At 41.4% G+C, this 19,152-nt stretch overlaps 1 protein-coding gene across 3 annotated transcripts in view; it reads right to left on the bottom strand.

Moving 5' to 3' along the window:
• TTLL4 (tubulin tyrosine ligase like 4) overlaps positions 1–11,863 on the bottom strand; it is a 37,332-nt gene extending 25,469 nt beyond the window's left edge. For all 3 annotated transcript variants that reach the window (XM_090284024.1, XM_090284015.1, XM_090284034.1), the window contains exon 1: positions 11,648–11,863. The gene's annotated coding sequence lies outside the window, so the exon portion shown is untranslated. The remainder of the gene's footprint in view (positions 1–11,647) is intronic.
• Between the last annotated feature and the right edge of the window lie 7,289 nt (positions 11,864–19,152).

Below are 19,152 nucleotides of genomic sequence, written 5' to 3'. Positions count from 1 at the left end.
ACATACAAAAATAAGGCAATGAGGACTTCCGATCAAGATGGCGGCATAGGTAGACATGCCTCACTTCTTCACACAACCACATCAAAATACAACTAAAATATAGAACAACCATCACTCAGAACCATCAGAAATCGAGTTGAATGGAAGTCTGACAACTATGAAATCAAGTTGAGTGGAAGTCTGACAACTACAGAATAAAAGAAACCACATCCATCCAGACTGGTAGGAGAGGTGCAGATGCAGAATGGGCTGGTCCCTCACCATGTGTGGTGGATAAAATTCGGGAGGGACATCTTGGGAGTGAGGAGTCCCAACCCTATACCAGGGTCCCCAGCTCAGAGTTCCAGGACCAGGAAGATAAGTCCTCACAATTTCTGGCTGCAAAACTCAATGGGGACTGAGTTGGTAGGAGAAATTGCTAGAGCCCCAAATAGTTCCTCTTAAAGAACCCACACACGGACTCACCTACTCAAGACTCTCTCTCTTTGAACTCTAGCACTGGGGGTAGCAGATTGAAAGGCATCAATGGTATACAGGGAAAAACAAGTGTCTGACATCAAGGCGAGCAGAGGCCATTGTCTCTTTTCTAAACCCTCCCCCCACAGAGCCAACGAGCTGGTGCCATATCTGAGACTCCACCAACCTCACTAACACTGTTTGGCTCACCTTGGAGATTCCCAGAGGCTCCACCGCACCGAAATTACTGACCCACCTAAGCTGCTTTACCATATGAATGGCTGGTCTAGGGTCATGCTTCACAACTTCTTAAATCCTATCAAGCAAGCAACAGCTGGCTTTAGTGAGCCCCATGTCCAGCACTAGCAAGCAGCAGCCAGCTTGGGCTTTACCTGGGAATCTCCAAGCCCAGCACAAGTAGCAGCCATCTCAGATTGCTTTATAGTTCAGGCAAGGTGCCTTCGGCTTCGGCAAAACACAGGTGGGAGCTTACCTTGGCCTGCACCACCCAGGAAACTTCACGGCCAACTCACCCAGTGGGCAGCTACAGACCACATTGGAGCACCACCACTCTGTCCTGCACAGCTGATCCTCCACGGAGGGTGGAAGTTGGTGGTCAGTGGTGACAGCCAGTCCTTGCAACTGAGTGTCCTGGGTAAATCCCTCCCATTGATCTGCCAACAGCAACCAAGGCTCAACTACAAGAGGAGGGTGTACTCAGCCCACATGAAGGGCACACCTCTAGTACCCAACTTGGGTGATAGGGAACGCAGTGCCACTGGACCCTACAGGACACACTACATTAAGCCACACTACCAAGACACAGAGTCAAAGCTACTCTACCTAATACATAGAAACAAACACAGGGTGACTGCCAAAACAAGACGACAAAGAAACATGGCCCAAAGGAGAGTACAGAACAAAACCCCAGAAAAAGATCTAAACAAAATGAAAATAAGCAATCTATCAGATGCAGAGTTCAAAACATTGGTTGTAAGGATGCTCAAGAAACTTAGTGAGGACTTCAACAGCATAAAAAAGACCCAGTCAGAAACAAAGGACTAATTAATTGAAATGAAGAACAATTTACAGGGAAACAAGAGCAGAGCGGATGAAGCCGAGAATCAAATCGATAATTTAGAACATAAAGGAGCAAAACACAACCAATCAGAACAAGAAGAAAACAGACTCCAAGGAAATGAAGATAGTATAAACAGCTCCTGGGACAACTTTAAAAGGTCCAACATTTGCACCACAGCAGGTACCAGAAGGAAAAGAGAAAGAGCAGGAAATTGGAAATCTATTTGAAAAATTAGTGAAAGAAGGTTTCCCTAATTTCGTGAAGGAAATAGACATGCAAGTCCAGGAAGCACAGAGAGTCCCAAACAAGATGGACACAAAGAGGCTCACTCCAAGACACATCATAATTAAAATGCCAAAGGTTAAAAATAAAGAGAGAACCTTAAAAGCAGCAAGAGAAGTTAGTTATCTACAGGGGAGTTCCCATAAGACTGTCAGCTGACTTCTCAAAAAAAAATTTGCAGGCTAGAAGGGAGTGGCAAGAAATATTCAGCCATAAAGGCCAAGATTGCTCTACCCAGCAAAGATATCATTTAGAATCAAAGGGCAGACAAAGAGCTTCTCAGACAAGAAAAAAATAATCGAGTTTATCATCACCAAACCATTATTATAGAAAATGTTAAAGGGACTTATTTAAGAAAAAGAAAAACAAAACTATGAACAATAAAATGGCAAAAAATACCTATCTATCAACAGTTGAACCTAAAAAACAAACTAAGCAAACAAGAAGAACAGAGAGAGAATCACGGATATGAAGAACATTTTGATGGTTGCCAGATGGCAGGGGTGTGGGGGAGGATGGGTGAAGAGGTGAGGGGATTAAGAAGTACAAACAGGTAATTACAGAATAGCCATAGGGATGTAAAATACAGTATAGGAAATGGAGTAGCCAAAGAACATACATGCATGATCCATGGACATGAGCAATGGTGTGGGGATTGCCTGAGGGAGTAGGGGGTGCTATGTGGAGGGGGCAAATGGCGATAAATCTGGACAACTGTAATAGCATAATCAACAAAATATAATTTAAAAAAAAAGAATCAACCAACGAATGCCAATAGAAGTAGAACAAATCAATGTTTCTCCCTCTCCCTTCCTTTCCCTCTCTGTTAAATCAATAAATAAATTTAAAAAGTTATGATTTTTTTAAAAGAAAAGATTAAAATGGCCAAAAGAGTTTTGAAAAATAATGAACAAAGTTGGAGAACTTATACTAGCTAGTTTCAAAACTTAGTATAAAGCTACAGTAATCAAGGTAACATGGTATCGCATAAAAATAAACATATAAATTAATGGAACCAAATAGAATCTAGAAATAAACTCATATTAATGGTCAATTACAGGCATACCTCATGTTATTGTGCTTTGGTTTACGGGACTTCACAGATGCTGCGTTATTTACAATCGCCTGCTGACAGCTGGGGGTGGGGGGCCTTCAGGCTGTGGAGGGATCAAGCAAAAAGGAAAAAGGGCACATGGACATGGACAATAGTGTGGTGACAGTGGGAGGGAGGGGGCTATAAGGGGGATAAATGGTAATGGAAAAATTCAAAAAAATAAAATAAAATATAAAAACAAACAAAGAATGATATCTACCCGGGGGGGGGGGGTGATAATGAAGCAAGTGTGGTAAAATATTAACATTTGATAACTCTGGGTAAAAGTAAATAGGAAGTCTGTACTATTTTTACAACTTTTTTGCAAGTCTGAAATTATTTCAAAATAAAAGAAGTTAAAAAAGAAAAAGTCATTACTATTTAAAGGGAAGCTTGGTTTCCTCAGACCAGGAGGCAGGCAGCACACAGCCAACCTCAACTTTTCTCTGAAATTAGACTGGCAAGAATGGATTTTACTCCTTGCTCCATTTCCTGAAGGCCTGATTGGGGGATCCACCTGTCATCCCTCAGGTACAAGAACTGAGGTCACATGCCTGATGAAGAGCCTCACCAGAACGTAAGTCTTCTCAACAGAGCCACTGCGTAAGCCAGCCACCCAGCACACTCCACTCTAACCTGCCAGTGGGTCTGCACACGAGGGCTTCAGGGGAGCTTGAAAAAGAAGGCACAGCCCCAGCCTCGCAGATTAAGTTTAATCGCACTTTCTCTGGGGCCCATCAACACACAATGCAGGGGGAGAGGTCTCAAATTTCTAGGAAAGAAATGTTGTTTAAACCTGATTCTTTGAGAAAACCTCATTACCTAACAAAACACTAGTCCTATCTTGCCTTCAACTGAGAAAGCAGCGCTGTCAGCACCAACTGTGGAGGCCAAGATAAGGACGTCAGGGCTGGAGTCAAGAAAACAAGGGGACAGTGTGGGAAGCTCCCAGTTCTCTATGACTGCTGTTATTCAAGGAAGGAACATGCTACCTCTTAATCTCCTTGGAATTAGATGGAAATGTCAGATTTTACTCAGAAAGTCATGCCAAGGGAAGTGGGAGGAGGACTAATAAAACAGGAATGATCAGTCACATTGTTCAATTAACCTTTTAGAGTCAATTAATCTTTTAGAGGCAGAGACAGGAAATAAACTGCACCTGCATAGAAAAGACTTCAGTAAAAAAATTTCCAGGCAGAAGGGGCTCTCTAGGTGAGTATTTATGAAACACAGAAAACTCCCAACACACTCTGTGGTAATGATTTCACCCTGATCTCCGCAGATCATCACTTCCACTCACTCACTCAATCCATCAACAAGGCCTTCCAGCTTCAAATATACGTCTTTGAATTCATCTATTCTCCTCCCTTTCCAGTTACAACCTTAATCCAAATTACCATCACCTCTCACCTGCTGGTTTCCGTGCTGCTGCTCTGGCCACTTCTTATAATCTATTTTTCAAACAGTAGCGACGGTGCTCTTTATAAAGGTAGCTTACAGCCACTGGATTGCTCCAAGGCCTATGTGACCTGACTCCTGACTCTCGCTCTGACCCTATCAGCCACTTTTCCCCCTCACCAGGCGTGTCCTCAGGGTCTTGGCTGTTCCCTCTAAAACACTCAGACAGCTGAATGGCCAGATCAGTTAGTATCCAGCTGACATCAACACCTCCAAGAGCTTGTCTAGCCTAATACTGCAACACCCCCAATCACTCCCTATCACATTACCTTGTTCTAGTCTGTTTCATTATTTCACTATCTAAAATGATTATATATTAGTATTGCCTTATAAATGTCTAAAGAAACATTGGAAAGATAAACAGAAACTGACTTTTAAAAGATTTTATTTATTTTTTTAGAGAGAGGGGAAGGGAGGGTGAAAGAGAAGATGAGAAACATCAATGTGATAGAGAAACATGGATCATTTGCCTCTGGATCGGCTGCCTCCCATACATGCCCTGACCAGGGAGGGACCAAACCTGCAACCCAGGCATGTGCCCTGACCAGGAATTCAACCAGCAACCTTTTGCTTTGAGGGACAATGCCCAACAAACCGAGCCACACTGGTCAAGACCAGAAACTCATTTTTTTAAAACAGGTTACCAAAGGGGCATGACACTCTTCTGTGTATACCTTTTTCTATCATTTTAATTTCTGAGCTATATAAACTAATCACCTAGTCAAAAGCGTTATTAATTATATTTTTAAATGAAAATTTTTAAAAATTTCAATCTTCATTGTATTTTTTTCCGATTACCATTTAGTCCCCTTATACCCACCTCCTCCCAGCAATCACCACACTCTTGTCCATGTCCATGAGTGCTTTTTCCTTTTTGTTCAATCCATCCGCTCCCTAACCTCCCTGCCCCCCTAGCTATCATCCTGCTCTCCATTAAATGAAAACTTTACTTATTTAAACATTCCTTTGCCGTTTGTCTATCTTCCCTTCCATAATGAGAACTGAGACCTTGTTCACACAGCATATGCCCAGCCCTGGAAATGTAATCAGGGTTCCTTAAATATTTGCTGGACAAACAAATGTGTCTACAACAGGTATGACCAGCAAAACCACAAAATGGAACTCTTCAGATTCAACAAGTGCTCCTCTCCCACCACCATTTCCTTGTTGCTACTTTACTCAGTGCATAAACTCTGCCGCAGCCACACTCAACTCCTTTAACACCTTCCCCTCCTCCAGGGCCCCTCCAAAATTTTCCACAGCGCCTCTCTTATTATTCTCTCCCATATCAAACCAGTCTGCTACCACAATTTCAACTATTATCTGCAGAACAGTCACTTTTCAGACCTGACCTCTCTCAGGCTTCATGTCCTCATCACCAGTGTCTGTCCCACCTTTTCCACATGCATGTCCAATCACTTCAATCCAGCTTGTCAAACTTGCTCTGCACCCGTGACCTCACAATTTCTTTCACTGGAACCTTCTTTCTCTCAGTCACCTAAGAGGAAAACTTAAGCCACTTTTGACTTCTTCCTTTGCCTTATTGTCCAAAGCCAAATCAGACACAAAACTTATGAGATTCTTTCTTCATAGCATGCTCCCTCTTTTATTTCTACTACCACCCAGATCTGGACCATTACAAGAGCATCCAGACTTAACTGAAATCTGTTATCACCAGGGTCTACTCCCCCACTTTTAAATCCTCATCCAAGGATGTTTATTAATTTCAGAGAGAGGGGAAGGGAGAGAGAGAAACATCAATTGGTTGCCTCACGCATGCACCCCAATCGGGGATCAAACCTGCACCCTTTTGGTGCATGGGACGATGCTCCAACCAGCCCGGGGTCTGCCCCTTTTAATTCCATCCTGTGTTGGTCTTAACACTAAACTCTTGGAATAAACTTTTCAAACCTGTCTGCAGGACTTTACTCCACTAAGCCTCTTCCTTCTGAATCTCTATCATATTCTATTCACTTTTTTTTTTTTTAAAGACCCAGCTCAAGCCCCACTCTCTCCATGAATATCTCTGTACATATTCATTCCTCTAATGTGACACTCTGCAAAGGCTCTTTTACCACTGGTCTCTTTTCACATGGATGTGCCTCATAAGCGCCACGAAGGTTTTCACAGGGAAGCCCTGTGTCTCTGTAACAGACAAACGCAGAGCCAATCTGGTAGAAAGGGAGGATCACTGCCCCAGTTGGCTTCTTCCTCAGCGATGCTGCCCAACTCTGCTCCCACAACAATATGGGGGTGCCAAGGCTCCCTAGAACAAAGTTTAAGAAAACAATTTCACTTGGGAGTGATGGATATGTACCATGTCAGTTATAACCTCCACAAAGCTGTTTTTTTTTTTAAATGGACTAGCATGGAACAGTGTGGCTCAGTTGGTTGGGCATCATCCTGCAAAGCAAAAGGTCGCTGGTTCAATTGCAGGTCGGGGCATGGGCTGTGGGGTAGGTCTCTGGTCAGCGCCAAATGAAAGGCAACTGATGGATGTTTCTCTCTCACATCGATGTTTTTCTCCCTCTCTTCCCTCTAAAAATAAATAAATAAATAAATACATTTTAAACTGACTAAAGGGACACCGAAAGGAGGGTGAAGAACTGCAGAGCATCCTAAAGATAAACAAATGGCCTCACACACTCCTTCCTTTCTGTTTGTAGGGCTGGCCCAGCCCAGTCCCTGACCCCCCGACCCCCTTTACCAAGTGCAGGCCTGCCACAGTAGAATCCTGACAGACCTCCTTGGCGTCAGCCTCTCCCACTCTAAAGCACCCCATCTACGGAATCTCAACTGCCTGCTTTGTCATCTTTATATAGCATTCAGAAACTGCTTACCTCTTTCTGCCTTCCACTCTCTATGGGGTAATTTTGCCTCAAGTTTCCTCCTTAAGTAAGAGTGAATGATGAGTAGCCTGGGTTTAAAAATCTATGGCTGCTGTCTCCAACTGTCAAGTCCCCAGGGGCCGGCCCCAGGCCAACTTGGACAAGATATCTATTTCTACAGAAAGCAATTATTCATTACCACTGATTAAATCACTCTCCTCTATTACAGGAGTGTGTGTGACTCTTGGGATCTGCAGTTTCCTCTTCCTCCTCCATTTAGGTGGTTTCCCTCGGTCCCCAGGGGAACTCGGGACATCAGAAATGGTTCAGAGTCTACAATTCACAAGATCTCTGATGAGATTACTTTGCTTGCTCAGTTTACACTAGAAGACAGCATGGACTTAACGTGGAACCCAACAAAACAGGGAGGAGTATAGCAACCAGACTCGTTCTCTCTGCCCACCTAAGGAAAGTTGGAGGAGTGATGCATTTCTTAAAGTCCTACTGCGAAAGGAAGGGTGGGTACCGCAAGGCAGCGCTGCAGACCACAATTCCGCACTGCAAACGGAGTTGGCAAAACTGAGGGAAAATACAGCTCACAGCACCTACGGCTGAGGGAGGAAAATCTACAAACTACTGAAAAGGACAAAATAGGTGAAGGCTTAACATAATTAGGAGACGACCTTTCCTGAAGCCTTGACCTTTCTCAGCTTCAGAAAGAACTCTTTTTCCTCCTCCTGAGGTGAGCTCTAGAGAGCAATGGTGCTCAAAAGTATGGTCCACAGAATCTGAAGGAACCCCAAGATCCTCTCAGCAGTTCTGCTAGGTGAAAATATATTCCTAACAAAACTTAGATGCAGTTTTCCTTTTTCACCGTGCTGGTCTTTGCCCTGATGGCGCAAAAGCCACGGTGGGTCAAGCTGCTGGTGCCTGAACGGGAACCGAGACAAAGGCATCACATGAGCTCCTCTGCCGACACAAACCTCTGCACCACACAGTGAGTGAATGAACGCCAGCTTTACCTAGGAATGTCCTTGATGACGCAGTAAAAACTACTAAGTCTCAATCTTCAAGTATGTCCTTTTAATATTCTGTGCGACAATGAGAAATACATATAAAACACTTCTGTGGCATGTGGAAGATGATGGTTGTCTCAGTAAAGCATCATCTGAACTGCAAAATCCTGTGGAACACCATGTTTATTTGAAAGACTGAATGGCACACAAGTGATGGGTTAGTCAGACTTTGGTACTTGGCAGATATTTTCTCGGGGGGGAGGGGAGGTGTTGGGGGGGGGGACCCAAAGCCTGTTACTTGAAGAAAAACAACTGACAGCATTTGTTGCCACTCATTAAATGTGAGCTTCCAAGGGAAAATTAGAATTTTGGCAAACTCATCTCTACCACCACGAGCTTGATAGCATCCCAATACTTAGCCATTTTTCTAATGTGTGGTGACAATATGATTTTTTGATATTGTATAAAAAATGTGACAACATTTGGAAGATCTGCATAACTCAGTGAATCAGTATTTTCCAAATATCCATCTCACAGTGTTACAGAGTCACACTTGGGTAAAAGATCAGATGGTCAAACTGAAAGATAGACCAATGGATTTGACTGTAAGCCAAGTGTGAAAAGTTAACTAGTATCATTTCAGATTCCACACTGCAACTAACTTTTAGAAAACCACACTTTGTTACTTTTTGTGTAGTTACAAAGAAGACTACCCACAATTGTCTGAAAAGGCTATAGAAATACTCCTCCCTTTTCCAACTAAATATCTGTGTGAGGATGGATTTTCTTCATAATTCAATCAAAACAACACATCACAACCAAATGAATGCAGAAACTGATATAAAAACCCAGCTGTCTTCTATTAAGGCAGCATCTCACTAATCTTTGGAAACAATAGCATTTTTTAAATGACTCAGCCCTGACTGGTATGGCTCAGTTCGTTGGGCGTTGTTCCTTGAAGCCAAAAGTTGCTGATTCAATTCCGAGTTAGGGCACAAGCCTGGGTTGCAGGTTCTGTCCCTCATGGGACATGCACAAGAGACAAGTGATTGATGTTTCTCTCCCTCTTTCCCCCACCCTTCCTGTCTCTCTAAAAATAAATAAATAAACAAATAAATTTTAAAATACAACCTACCATAACTTGTAATGGATTTATTTCTAAATAAATTAATAAATATTTCTATTTCTAACATGGTGAATATCAAGATATATATAGATATGTATATCCCACACTAAAAATGTATATTTAAGACCCCAAAGAGCTTTTGAAGTGCATAAAGGTGTCCCCAGACCAAAAACCTAGGCACCTCTGGTTAAGAATACCACTGCCTGTTCAGGATATGAGTAAATGAGGGTGCCTAAGGACAAGATCCTTTGTATTTTGGGTCCTAAGAGAGATTAGTACTCTCAGTATTTGTGGCAAAATGCCAGCACCAGCTTCTCAGTTCTGCCAGAAGAGAGGCTGAGAAGTCAGGAAATTAGAGAACATTTTTTTCTATATTTTACTGACAGATCAAAGCATCTGATCCCATGCTAAGATCCAGGAAGCCTATGATCAGACAATTCCAAGGTCATAAAGGAATCTAGTGGGGAAGCTAAACTCAACTCCAAATTACGAGTATCAGATAGATCCTGAAGTTAAGGCTTCATTGAGATACGGTCTTCAACAAGAGACTTTTCGTTTACATACTCATTTTAGTATTTGGTTATAAATTCTCCGCTTCCTTCTTCCGTCCTTTTTCCTCTGCCCATGTTTTCAATGTTGGTGTTCCTCTGAGCTCAGTCTTCTCACTTTGACTGGCACAAATAAATGGCAGCTGTAATTACCACTAACTCTCCCATAGCAACCTGTTCCATCCACCTCCTGCATTCTTAACTTTCTATCATCACACAGGCCTCTGTCATGAGCTCCAAACCTAAAGCATAACCTCCTGAGCCTTTCTACCTAGATGTGCTGCAGGGACTTCAACTTAGTATGTCCAAAGTCTAACTCCTATATTTTTCTCCTCAAAGTTAAGTTAGTTAAATTAGATAGTTAAAACTTATTTTATCAAATCATGAAATGTTTATTCAAATTACAGTTAATCCTTAACTTAGTTCTTTTCATAAAATGTTTAGTATTTTCTACCTCCTCTTAAAAGAAAAAACTTATTTAAACGTGTGATGAAAATTTTAGATTTCAACTTTAAGATGTGCAAATAATACATAGTTTTTAAAATTCTTTTGTGAATACATGAATAAAACCATTTGAAAGAGTATGTTGCAGGAAAACCACAGGTAATTATCAGGAAAGTAGCCCCCATTTGTGTCTGAGATTACTGTGTCTGAGATTACTATCATGTCAGTGTATGGGGTTGAATAGGAAGGGTTTTAGCCTGGAGGCAGGTAGCCAATGAGAAAACAGGAAACCAGGCTAGAGATGAGGAATTTATGGTGGTTGCAGTGGGAATGGAGAGTTTAGAGAAAAGTTAAAGATGACAGGAGGCAGAGTAGATGTAGGGAGAATGAGACAGGATCAGCCTGGAATGATCTGTTCCTGATTTTAGTGACCAGGTAGGTGTTGATGAAGAAGGAACCATTAAGAGGGGGGAGCAGCTTGTTGATTGGCTAAATCAACAGGTGCTGAAATTAAGGATGATTTCATTTGCAGTATCTGAGAGATGACTCATAAAGAAGGGAGGATTAAAACATTTCCTAGATCCAGAATAGAACTGTGAAGACCAGAGAATGGGGATAATGGTGTCCAAATGAGTCTGGGTTAAACATCTTTCTAATGTTCTATCAGAGCGCACACCGTACAGTATGGCAAATGCTTATTTAATTGATTAAAATCGTCCCTAGACTACAAACTCTGTGAACACACCGGTCTGATTCACCAGTGTATCCTCCCAACGCTTTCCATGGTGCCCTGGTTCATTAAATATTTGTTAAATAAATGAAGGGATGAATGGATGGATAAACAAAGAGCTAAATTCCACAGGATCTCAGATGCTGTTTGAATATCTACAGTTCAGTAAAGTACTTTACTATAGATACTGAAGGTGGGTATCTATGATAAATTTAGCCATGAAGGCTAAGAGGAGCTTGGGCTCACACCCAAGGGAGAATTTAAACCGCAGAGCGGCGGGAAAAGAGAAGGCACGGAGGCCTAGGGTAAGGGTACGCTGCAGGATTCGGGTACCCAGAGGCGGGGCCGACTAAGTTCACGGGCGTGGCGGAGGGGGAGATGGGTTCGATGAAGCGCGATGTCCTGGCTAGTGGAAGGCCGAGGCCCTTTGGGCTCATCGGGGATGGTAAGGTGGCAGGCAGGATCGGGACTGGGACGGAAGCGGCCTGAGGACTGGGGACCTGCATGAAACGACCCGGGCAGAGGGAGGGGAGGGAGAGTTGGGCCGGCGGAGGGTCGTTCCCCGGGCTCCGCAGCCACACTCACCTAGCGGACCCAGCTTCGCCCCGGCTCCGCGCCGGCTCCGCGTTGTCTTCGCGTTGTCCTCCCCTGGCCCGCGGGCAAGCAGGCGGGCTCAGGCGCCCCTAGCAACCACGCACTGCTACGCGACCCGCGCTCTCAGCCGCCAGCGCTGCCACCGCCTGTCGCGCACTGCGCGCGCCCCCAGTGGACAGACCAAGGGCCTGGAAGTGGTGATCACGGCGGGAGGGAGGCAAGCAAGCGCGGAGAACCTCGGAGGTTGTGGGGCCTGAGAAGGCAGGCCTTCCCTGGCCTTGCGCACGCGCAGTCGCTTCCGTGAGGTAGGAGCCGGCAGCGGGATTCTGGGAGATGTAGTCCGGAGATTAAATCCCTGCCAAGTTCCCTTCAGGATTCTCCCTACCCTAATTCCACCCAGCCCGTTTGGACTTCTTTTGGCTGTGCCTTAATTCGCTCTTCTAAAATCAAATATCCCGGGCTTTATCAAAGAAATTTCTTAGTAGTTCTTTCAAGTCTTTGAGTTTGACCCCAGGAAAGGTGCGATTGCCACATCCGCTGTTTCCCTCCAACCAAACGTCCCCTAACACAAACCCACCGAGCAGGTACGACTAACTACAACCACCTGTTTTATGGGCTTCAGGTGTGAACTTTAGGAAACAATACCTTAATTCGTAATCACCCCAAGCAAGACGGATTGTGCCTCCTCAGTCTCAAATATCCCTAGACCTAATGGATTTTAAGATCTAAACAGAGCAGGAGGGTGAAAAGATGTGTTCTAAACAGTATGATACAGAAATAAAGGGGACAATTAAAATATGAAACTAACCCAATGAAAACAATCTGGACCAGAGCAAGAATGCTTGAATAATTGATTTAGGCAACAGTCATTGATAGAATATAGGATTTATGTAACTTTACACTGGAAGGATATCTGCCATCATCTGTATATTTTAAACAATCTTAGATCCTGAAAGGTGGGACAGCTATACATGAAGTCGCCTGATTTGATGCAATTTAAACTACACAATAATACCTATGCAGTGTATTTTTGCCGCCCCCCAAAAGTTGAATTTTAATCTAATGTAGCTTTTGGCTCCAATTTCCAGGTTATAGGAAATAAAGGAAAAGTATTAAACACCACCACAAGAAAGCAGTCAAAGCCAGAACATGGGCCAATGTACAGATAAGTGATTTTGTTTCATCAACAATTTCAAAGTATAAAAAAAGACTGACGTATTCTAGATTATAGGAGAGTTAAGAGACATAATCAAATGGAATGATTGGACCTTTTTGTATTCAAACAAACCAGCTGTAAAAAAAAAATATTTTTGAGAAAATGAAGAAATCTGAATATGGACTGCAGACATAAGAACATAGCCAATGTTAAGAATCCATTAATTTTATTAGTGTAGCTGACTGAATGGTTCCCCCCCCCAAAAAAAGAATATTCCACATCCTAATTCCAGGAACCTGTAAATATTGCCTCATACCATGGTAAAAGATGCAATTAAGATTTTTGAGAGGATGATTTGGGGAGAATTTAAGGAATTTTCCTGGATTATCTCAGTGCGCCCTAAATCCAATGACAAGTGTCCTTAGTGAGGCAGAGGGAGATGTGACAGGCACAGAGAAGATACAGAAAAGAGGAGGATGCAATGTGACTACAGAGGAAGAGATTAAGAGTGATGTGCCTAAAAGTCAAGGAATGCCTGAAGCCGCTAGAAGGTGGAAGAAGCAAGGAAAGGGTTTTCTCCTAGAAACTTCTGAGGGAATGGGGTCCTTTAGATAGCCTGATTTCAGACTTCTAGCCTCCAGAACTGTGAGAGAATACATTTCTGTTGTTTTAAGCCACTAAGTTTGTGGAAATTTGTTTTGGCAGCCACAGACTATTTGGACATTTTGATTATTTAAGAAAATATCCTTATTTTTAACAGACATATACAGATTTTTTTGGGGGGGGTGTTAAATGACATGATGCCAGGGATTTGCTTTTGCTTTAAAATACTGCAACAAACACCCCAGGAGCAACAAGCACACCTAGCACCCATGTCTTAGTTTCTAATGGACAGACCCCAATACAAAATGATCGACTTACAGTTTTTTGACTTTATGATGGCGTGAAAGTGATATGCATTTAGTAGAAACCATACTTCAGATTTTGAATTTAATCTTTTACCAGGTTAGTGATATGCAGTATGATACTCTTTGATGCAATTAATTTTAGTTCAATTCTTCAAATATTCTTTATACCCATAGTACTTTCAGCTATGTATGTTAATGATCAGTACCCATACAACCATTGTTTTTCACTTTCAGTACAGTAGTCAATACTTTATTATAAAATAGGCTTTGTGTTAGATGATTTTGCCTAAATATTGGCTAATGTAAGTGTTCTGAGCACATTTAAGGTAGACTAGGCTAAGCTATGATGTTTGGTAGGTTAGGTATATTAAATAAATTTTTGAATTACAATATTTTCAATTTATGTTGGGTTTATTGGGCTGTAACCCTATTGTAAGTCAAGGAGCATCTGTGCCATTCTCATTTAAAAGGAACCAGGACTTCTTGGAGAAGTGGCTGATTCTAGGACTGGGGCAGGAAATATACAAGATGAGCCTCAAGTATCTTGTGGTACCAGAAAGGTGTTCAAAAACAAAACAAAACAAAACAAAACCACATTGTTGGGAGTATGTCACAGGAGCTAACTCACAGAACTTCCATACATGTTCTTTGATTATTCCCTTCCCCTTCTTTCTACCATTCTCTCCCCACCCACTTTCCTCTGGCAGCTATCAGTCTTTTTCCTGTTTCCATGTCTCTGGTTCTGTTTTGCTCATTAGTTTATTTTGGTCATTAGATTCCTCTTATACGTGAGATCATATGGTATTTGTCTTTCACCAACTGGCTTATTTCACTTAGCATAATAGCCTCCACCAAGTTCCAGCCATAGGGCAAAAGGGGGAAAAACTGGGACAACTGTAATAGAATAAACAAGAATAAAAGTTTTTTAATTAAATTAAATTAAAAAAAAAAACTTCCAATGACCAAAGCTGAAACAATATGAACAAAATTAAATAAAATAGTGATGGCTTATAACCCAAAATATAAAACAAATATCCATGAGTCCTTGGTATAAATAAATGGTTGAGTATATTCACATGGTAAGAAGACAAATCTGTGCAGAATATTTCAAATTATGTAGATACTCAGCCCTAGAGGAGGGACAGCATTACCCTCCACTACTTAAGTGTGGGCTGTGAAGAGAGACTTCTTTCCAAATAGCATAGTATAGAAAGGGGGATAGGGTAGGGTAGAAGGAAGTAACAGTAGAAAAATCTAACAACTACTGCTTCAGGGTCAACATCAACAGTCATGTAGATAGTATGTGCCCTTGATATGTGATGAAAATTACACTTTACTTTTGTGATCTTCCTCCTCCAAACCCATAACCTAAGTCTAATCCTGAGAAACAGCAGATAAATTCCAGTAAAGGGACATCCTACAAAATACCTGACCAATACTGCTCAAAATTGTCAAAGTCATCAAAACAAGAAACTTCTGAGAAACTGGTACAGCCAGAGGAACTCAAGGAGACAACTAACTAATTGGAACAGAAAAGGGACATTAGGTAAAAACTAAGGAAATCTGAATATATATGGGTTTTAGTTAATAATATGTAGATATTGGTTCACTAATTGTAACAAATGTATTATAATAATGTAAGATATTAATAATAGGGGTCATTGTGGTGTAGGGTGGGTTTAACTCTCTGTACTGTCTGATCAATTTTTCTGTAAATCTGAAACTTTTCTAAAATATAAAGATTTTGTTTTTTTTAAAGCTATAGTAACAGAAATTTGCCCAGCCCGCTTGAGCCAAGTGATCAAGGGTAACTTCACCAACAATGGGAAAAAGCAACATCATCAACCTCCAGATAACATAATCACTTATGTAGTGTTTCTGCCAAAAATATATGACCTGAATCAAACCACAAAGAAACATCAGCTATGCCCTGGCTGGTGTGGCTCAGTGAATTGAGCACCGGCCTGGGAACCAGGGGGTCTCTGGTTCGATTCCCAGTCAGGGCGCATGCCTGTGTTGTGGGCTGGGTCCCAGTTGGGGGCGCTTGGGAGGCAACCACACATTGGTGTTTCCCTCTCTTTCTCCCTCTCTCCCTCTCTCTCTAAAAATAAATGAATAAAATCTTTAAAAAAAAAAGAGAAAACATCAGATATACCTAAATTGGTCAGTACTCTTTAAAATATCATAAAAGACAAAGAAAAAGGAGTAGTTCTAGAGGTTAAAGAGACATCAGAACTAAATACAAATTATGATTTTAGGTTGGGTCCTGGACCAGGACAAAAACTGGTGTGAAGAATATTATTGGATCAGCGACCTTTTTCGCCTCACAAAACTATGAACATTAAAATGAAAACTGCATCACAAGAACCAACAACAGAAGCTAGGGAACCGAAACAAAGGCAAACTAGGCAATGAGAATGGGAAAGGAATTATAGGTATGGGGAACATATTGGGGGAAGGTCAGCAGGGAGGGGGAAGGGGGGAAAGGGAGGGAGATGGTACAGGAATTAAGAAGCATAGTAGGAGGGAGTGGAGTAGACAGGAAGAGGTTGAGAACTATATGCACAATCAATGGGCATGGACAAAAAGGGGGGGACAACTGGAGGGAGGGGGGCCACTGGGTGGAGGGGAGCAGAGGGAATGGAAATTGGGACAACTGTAACAGCATAATCAATAAAACATTTTTTTTAAAAAAAGAATATTATTGGAATGATTGGCAATACAGTGGAACCTTGATTCTTGAACTTAATTCATTCCAGAAAACTGCTCAAGAAGTTATTTGTTCAAAAGCAGAATCTCCTTTGTTTATTGCCCAAGAGATGCATGACTGATCATACAGGTATCAGCATGAAGGGGTTGTTGGGTAGAGAATTGAGACCTGAAGTTTTGTTAGACAATTGAGACATTTTATCTGTGAATAGTTTGGTTGAGAACTGAATTGTTCAAGAACCAAGGTGTTCCTGAAGAGGTCTGACTGTATTTGAACATAAGTTGTCGATTAGTTAATTACGTATTTAAAGGTAAAAAGGCATGATATTTACAACTTACTCTTAAATGGTTCAAAAAATGATAAAACTGATTGTGGCAAAATATTAACAACTAGTTAATGTGAGTGAAGGGTATATGGGAATTCTTTGTACTACTCTTACAACTTTTCTTCAAATTTAAAATTATTCCAAAACAGAATGCTTTTTTAAACTGTAGTAGTGACAAAATTTTTAAAAGCATAGGTAGAACCAATGTGGCAAAATGTCAATAACAGCTGAGTCTCTGGAATCGGGCGATGGGGGTTCATGCTATTCTTCTGTATTTGTGTATATTTGAAAATGTTAAGCTACTTCTCCTGCCAAGAAAGGCAAAACACATGTACGCTCATGAACATGCAAAACCAAACACAGGCACAAATGCTCAAACCTTCCAGACATTCCCTGAATTCCAAGCACTACTCAGACCATTCACTCCAAATTCTCTCAGCACTTTGCATTGATTTCAAGATGTAAGATTGTTTACATATTTCTAATCCTTTAGATTGTATGCTCCCAAGGAGGGGAACCTATTTTCTTATTATGTGTCCTCATGACTATTCTTTTATGCAATAGCCTAAAAAGTTTGGATATGTGTATTTAATTTCTCTACATTATGTACCAGATAAGCTTATTTCAAGCTAGTATTTAATGAATTATTTGAAAAAAATAAAGAATAATTCTTTCACAAAGTAATTCCTCCCAGTTTATTTTTTAAGGAAAAAAATCCATATTTTATAATACAATACTGTATTTGCCTAAATTTAGGCAAGTGTTAGTGAAGTACTATGGTTTTATTAAAAACAAAAAGTTCTGATCTGTTAGTGATACATGCCAAGGTATGTATGGCTGACATATATTGCCCAAGATTTATTTTAAAATACCTCAGTAAAAAAAGAACAGAAAATAAATTAAAAAAAAAAAAAAGAACAGATAGAGTAGCTTTTGAAGCAGTGATGGTATTCACTGGGTGAATCTACTTTTGTGCGTATTTGAAAATTTCCAACTAATAGACTTAACATATTCAAAATTGAACTTGAGTTTTCCCACCCACTAACACTCTAGTAATAGCCTTCCCCATTTCGGTTAATGGCAATTCTATCCCTCCAATTGCTCAGGTCAAAAACCTTGTACTCTTCTTTGTCTGCTTTCCTTTGTTCACTCCCACATCCTGTAAGTCCAGAAATCTTATTTGTTCCATGTTCAAAATATATTCAAAATATGACTACTTTTCATCACTCTATTGGTATCACCCAGTCCAGAATACCATTACCTGGATTACTACTGTACAATAGCCTCTTAACTGCTCACCCTACTTCCCATTCCTCCTGACTCCTGAGTCCATTCACAGCACCGGAATGAGGAGTAATCCTTTAGAACATAAAGTAGATCACAGTCTTTCTCTGTTCAAAACTCTTCATTAGATCCCTACTCTACTCAAAATACAGATCTGCAAGGCCTATTAATACCCAGTCCCCATTACCTTCCTATTCTCATTCCCCACTATTCTCCCCCTTCTTCTTCCATTCCAACCAGCTTCCTCATAGCTCCATGAGCAGGCCCAGCCTGCTTCCATCACGGGGCCTTCCTGGTGACCATTGTCACGCTTTTCCCCTCCGATAGCTGCATTACTCATTCCCTTATCTCCTTCAAGTCTTTGCTGACATTTCACCTTCTCAGTGAGGCCTACCCTGACCATCCGACTCAGCACTTCTTGTCACTTTCCCTCGCTTTATTTTTCTCCAGTTTTTATTACTTTCCTACATACTGTATATAACTCACTCCAAATTCACGGTCTCCCCCACCAGAATGGAAAGTCTGTGACAGACAGGCACCACTTTACTTCCAGTAATTAGAACAGTTTCTGACATATGGGAAGGACTCAGTAAGTATACGCTGAATTGGTTGAAATAATCTGGATAGGAGGATATCATGGAAAAATGTTATTTTGCTAAAATATAAACGCAATGAGCGGGAAATGAAGATGAGAACTAAATAAAACTTCTTGTAGAAATAAGGGAATAAAAAGGACAAATAGTCGTCTCTCATTTTACGGCTGGAGAAAGGAAGGCCCTGGGAAGCTTGTCGCAAGCCATCCAGTGAGTCAAGGTTTAAGCTTTCCAGCTGGATTACAATTCCAACTAATGAGTCTGCCAAACACCGCTTTCCAGTAAACTGCAGTCTCCCACTGAAGCGGCCGGGCCTCCCTATACACTAAAATGCCACCAAATATTAAAACTAGCCACTAAGCCTAAGAGTTCAAAGCAATCCAATTTACCTCTCTGTTTAACTCTTTCATTTCCTATCTCAGCTGCACGGGCCTGGGCTTGGAACTAGGTGCCCATATGTTGCACATTTGGGATAAAAGAAGCTGAAAGGCAGGCAAAGATATAACTAAGCTCCCAAACC

This window comes from Furipterus horrens, unplaced genomic scaffold, assembly GCF_987537825.1.
Source record: "Furipterus horrens unplaced genomic scaffold, mFurHor1.1.pri manual_scaffold_1, whole genome shotgun sequence".
NCBI classification, from domain to species: domain Eukaryota; kingdom Metazoa; phylum Chordata; class Mammalia; order Chiroptera; family Furipteridae; genus Furipterus; species Furipterus horrens.
Note: the sequence above shows the minus strand (reverse complement) of the source record. Positions and strands in the feature narration are given on the sequence as shown.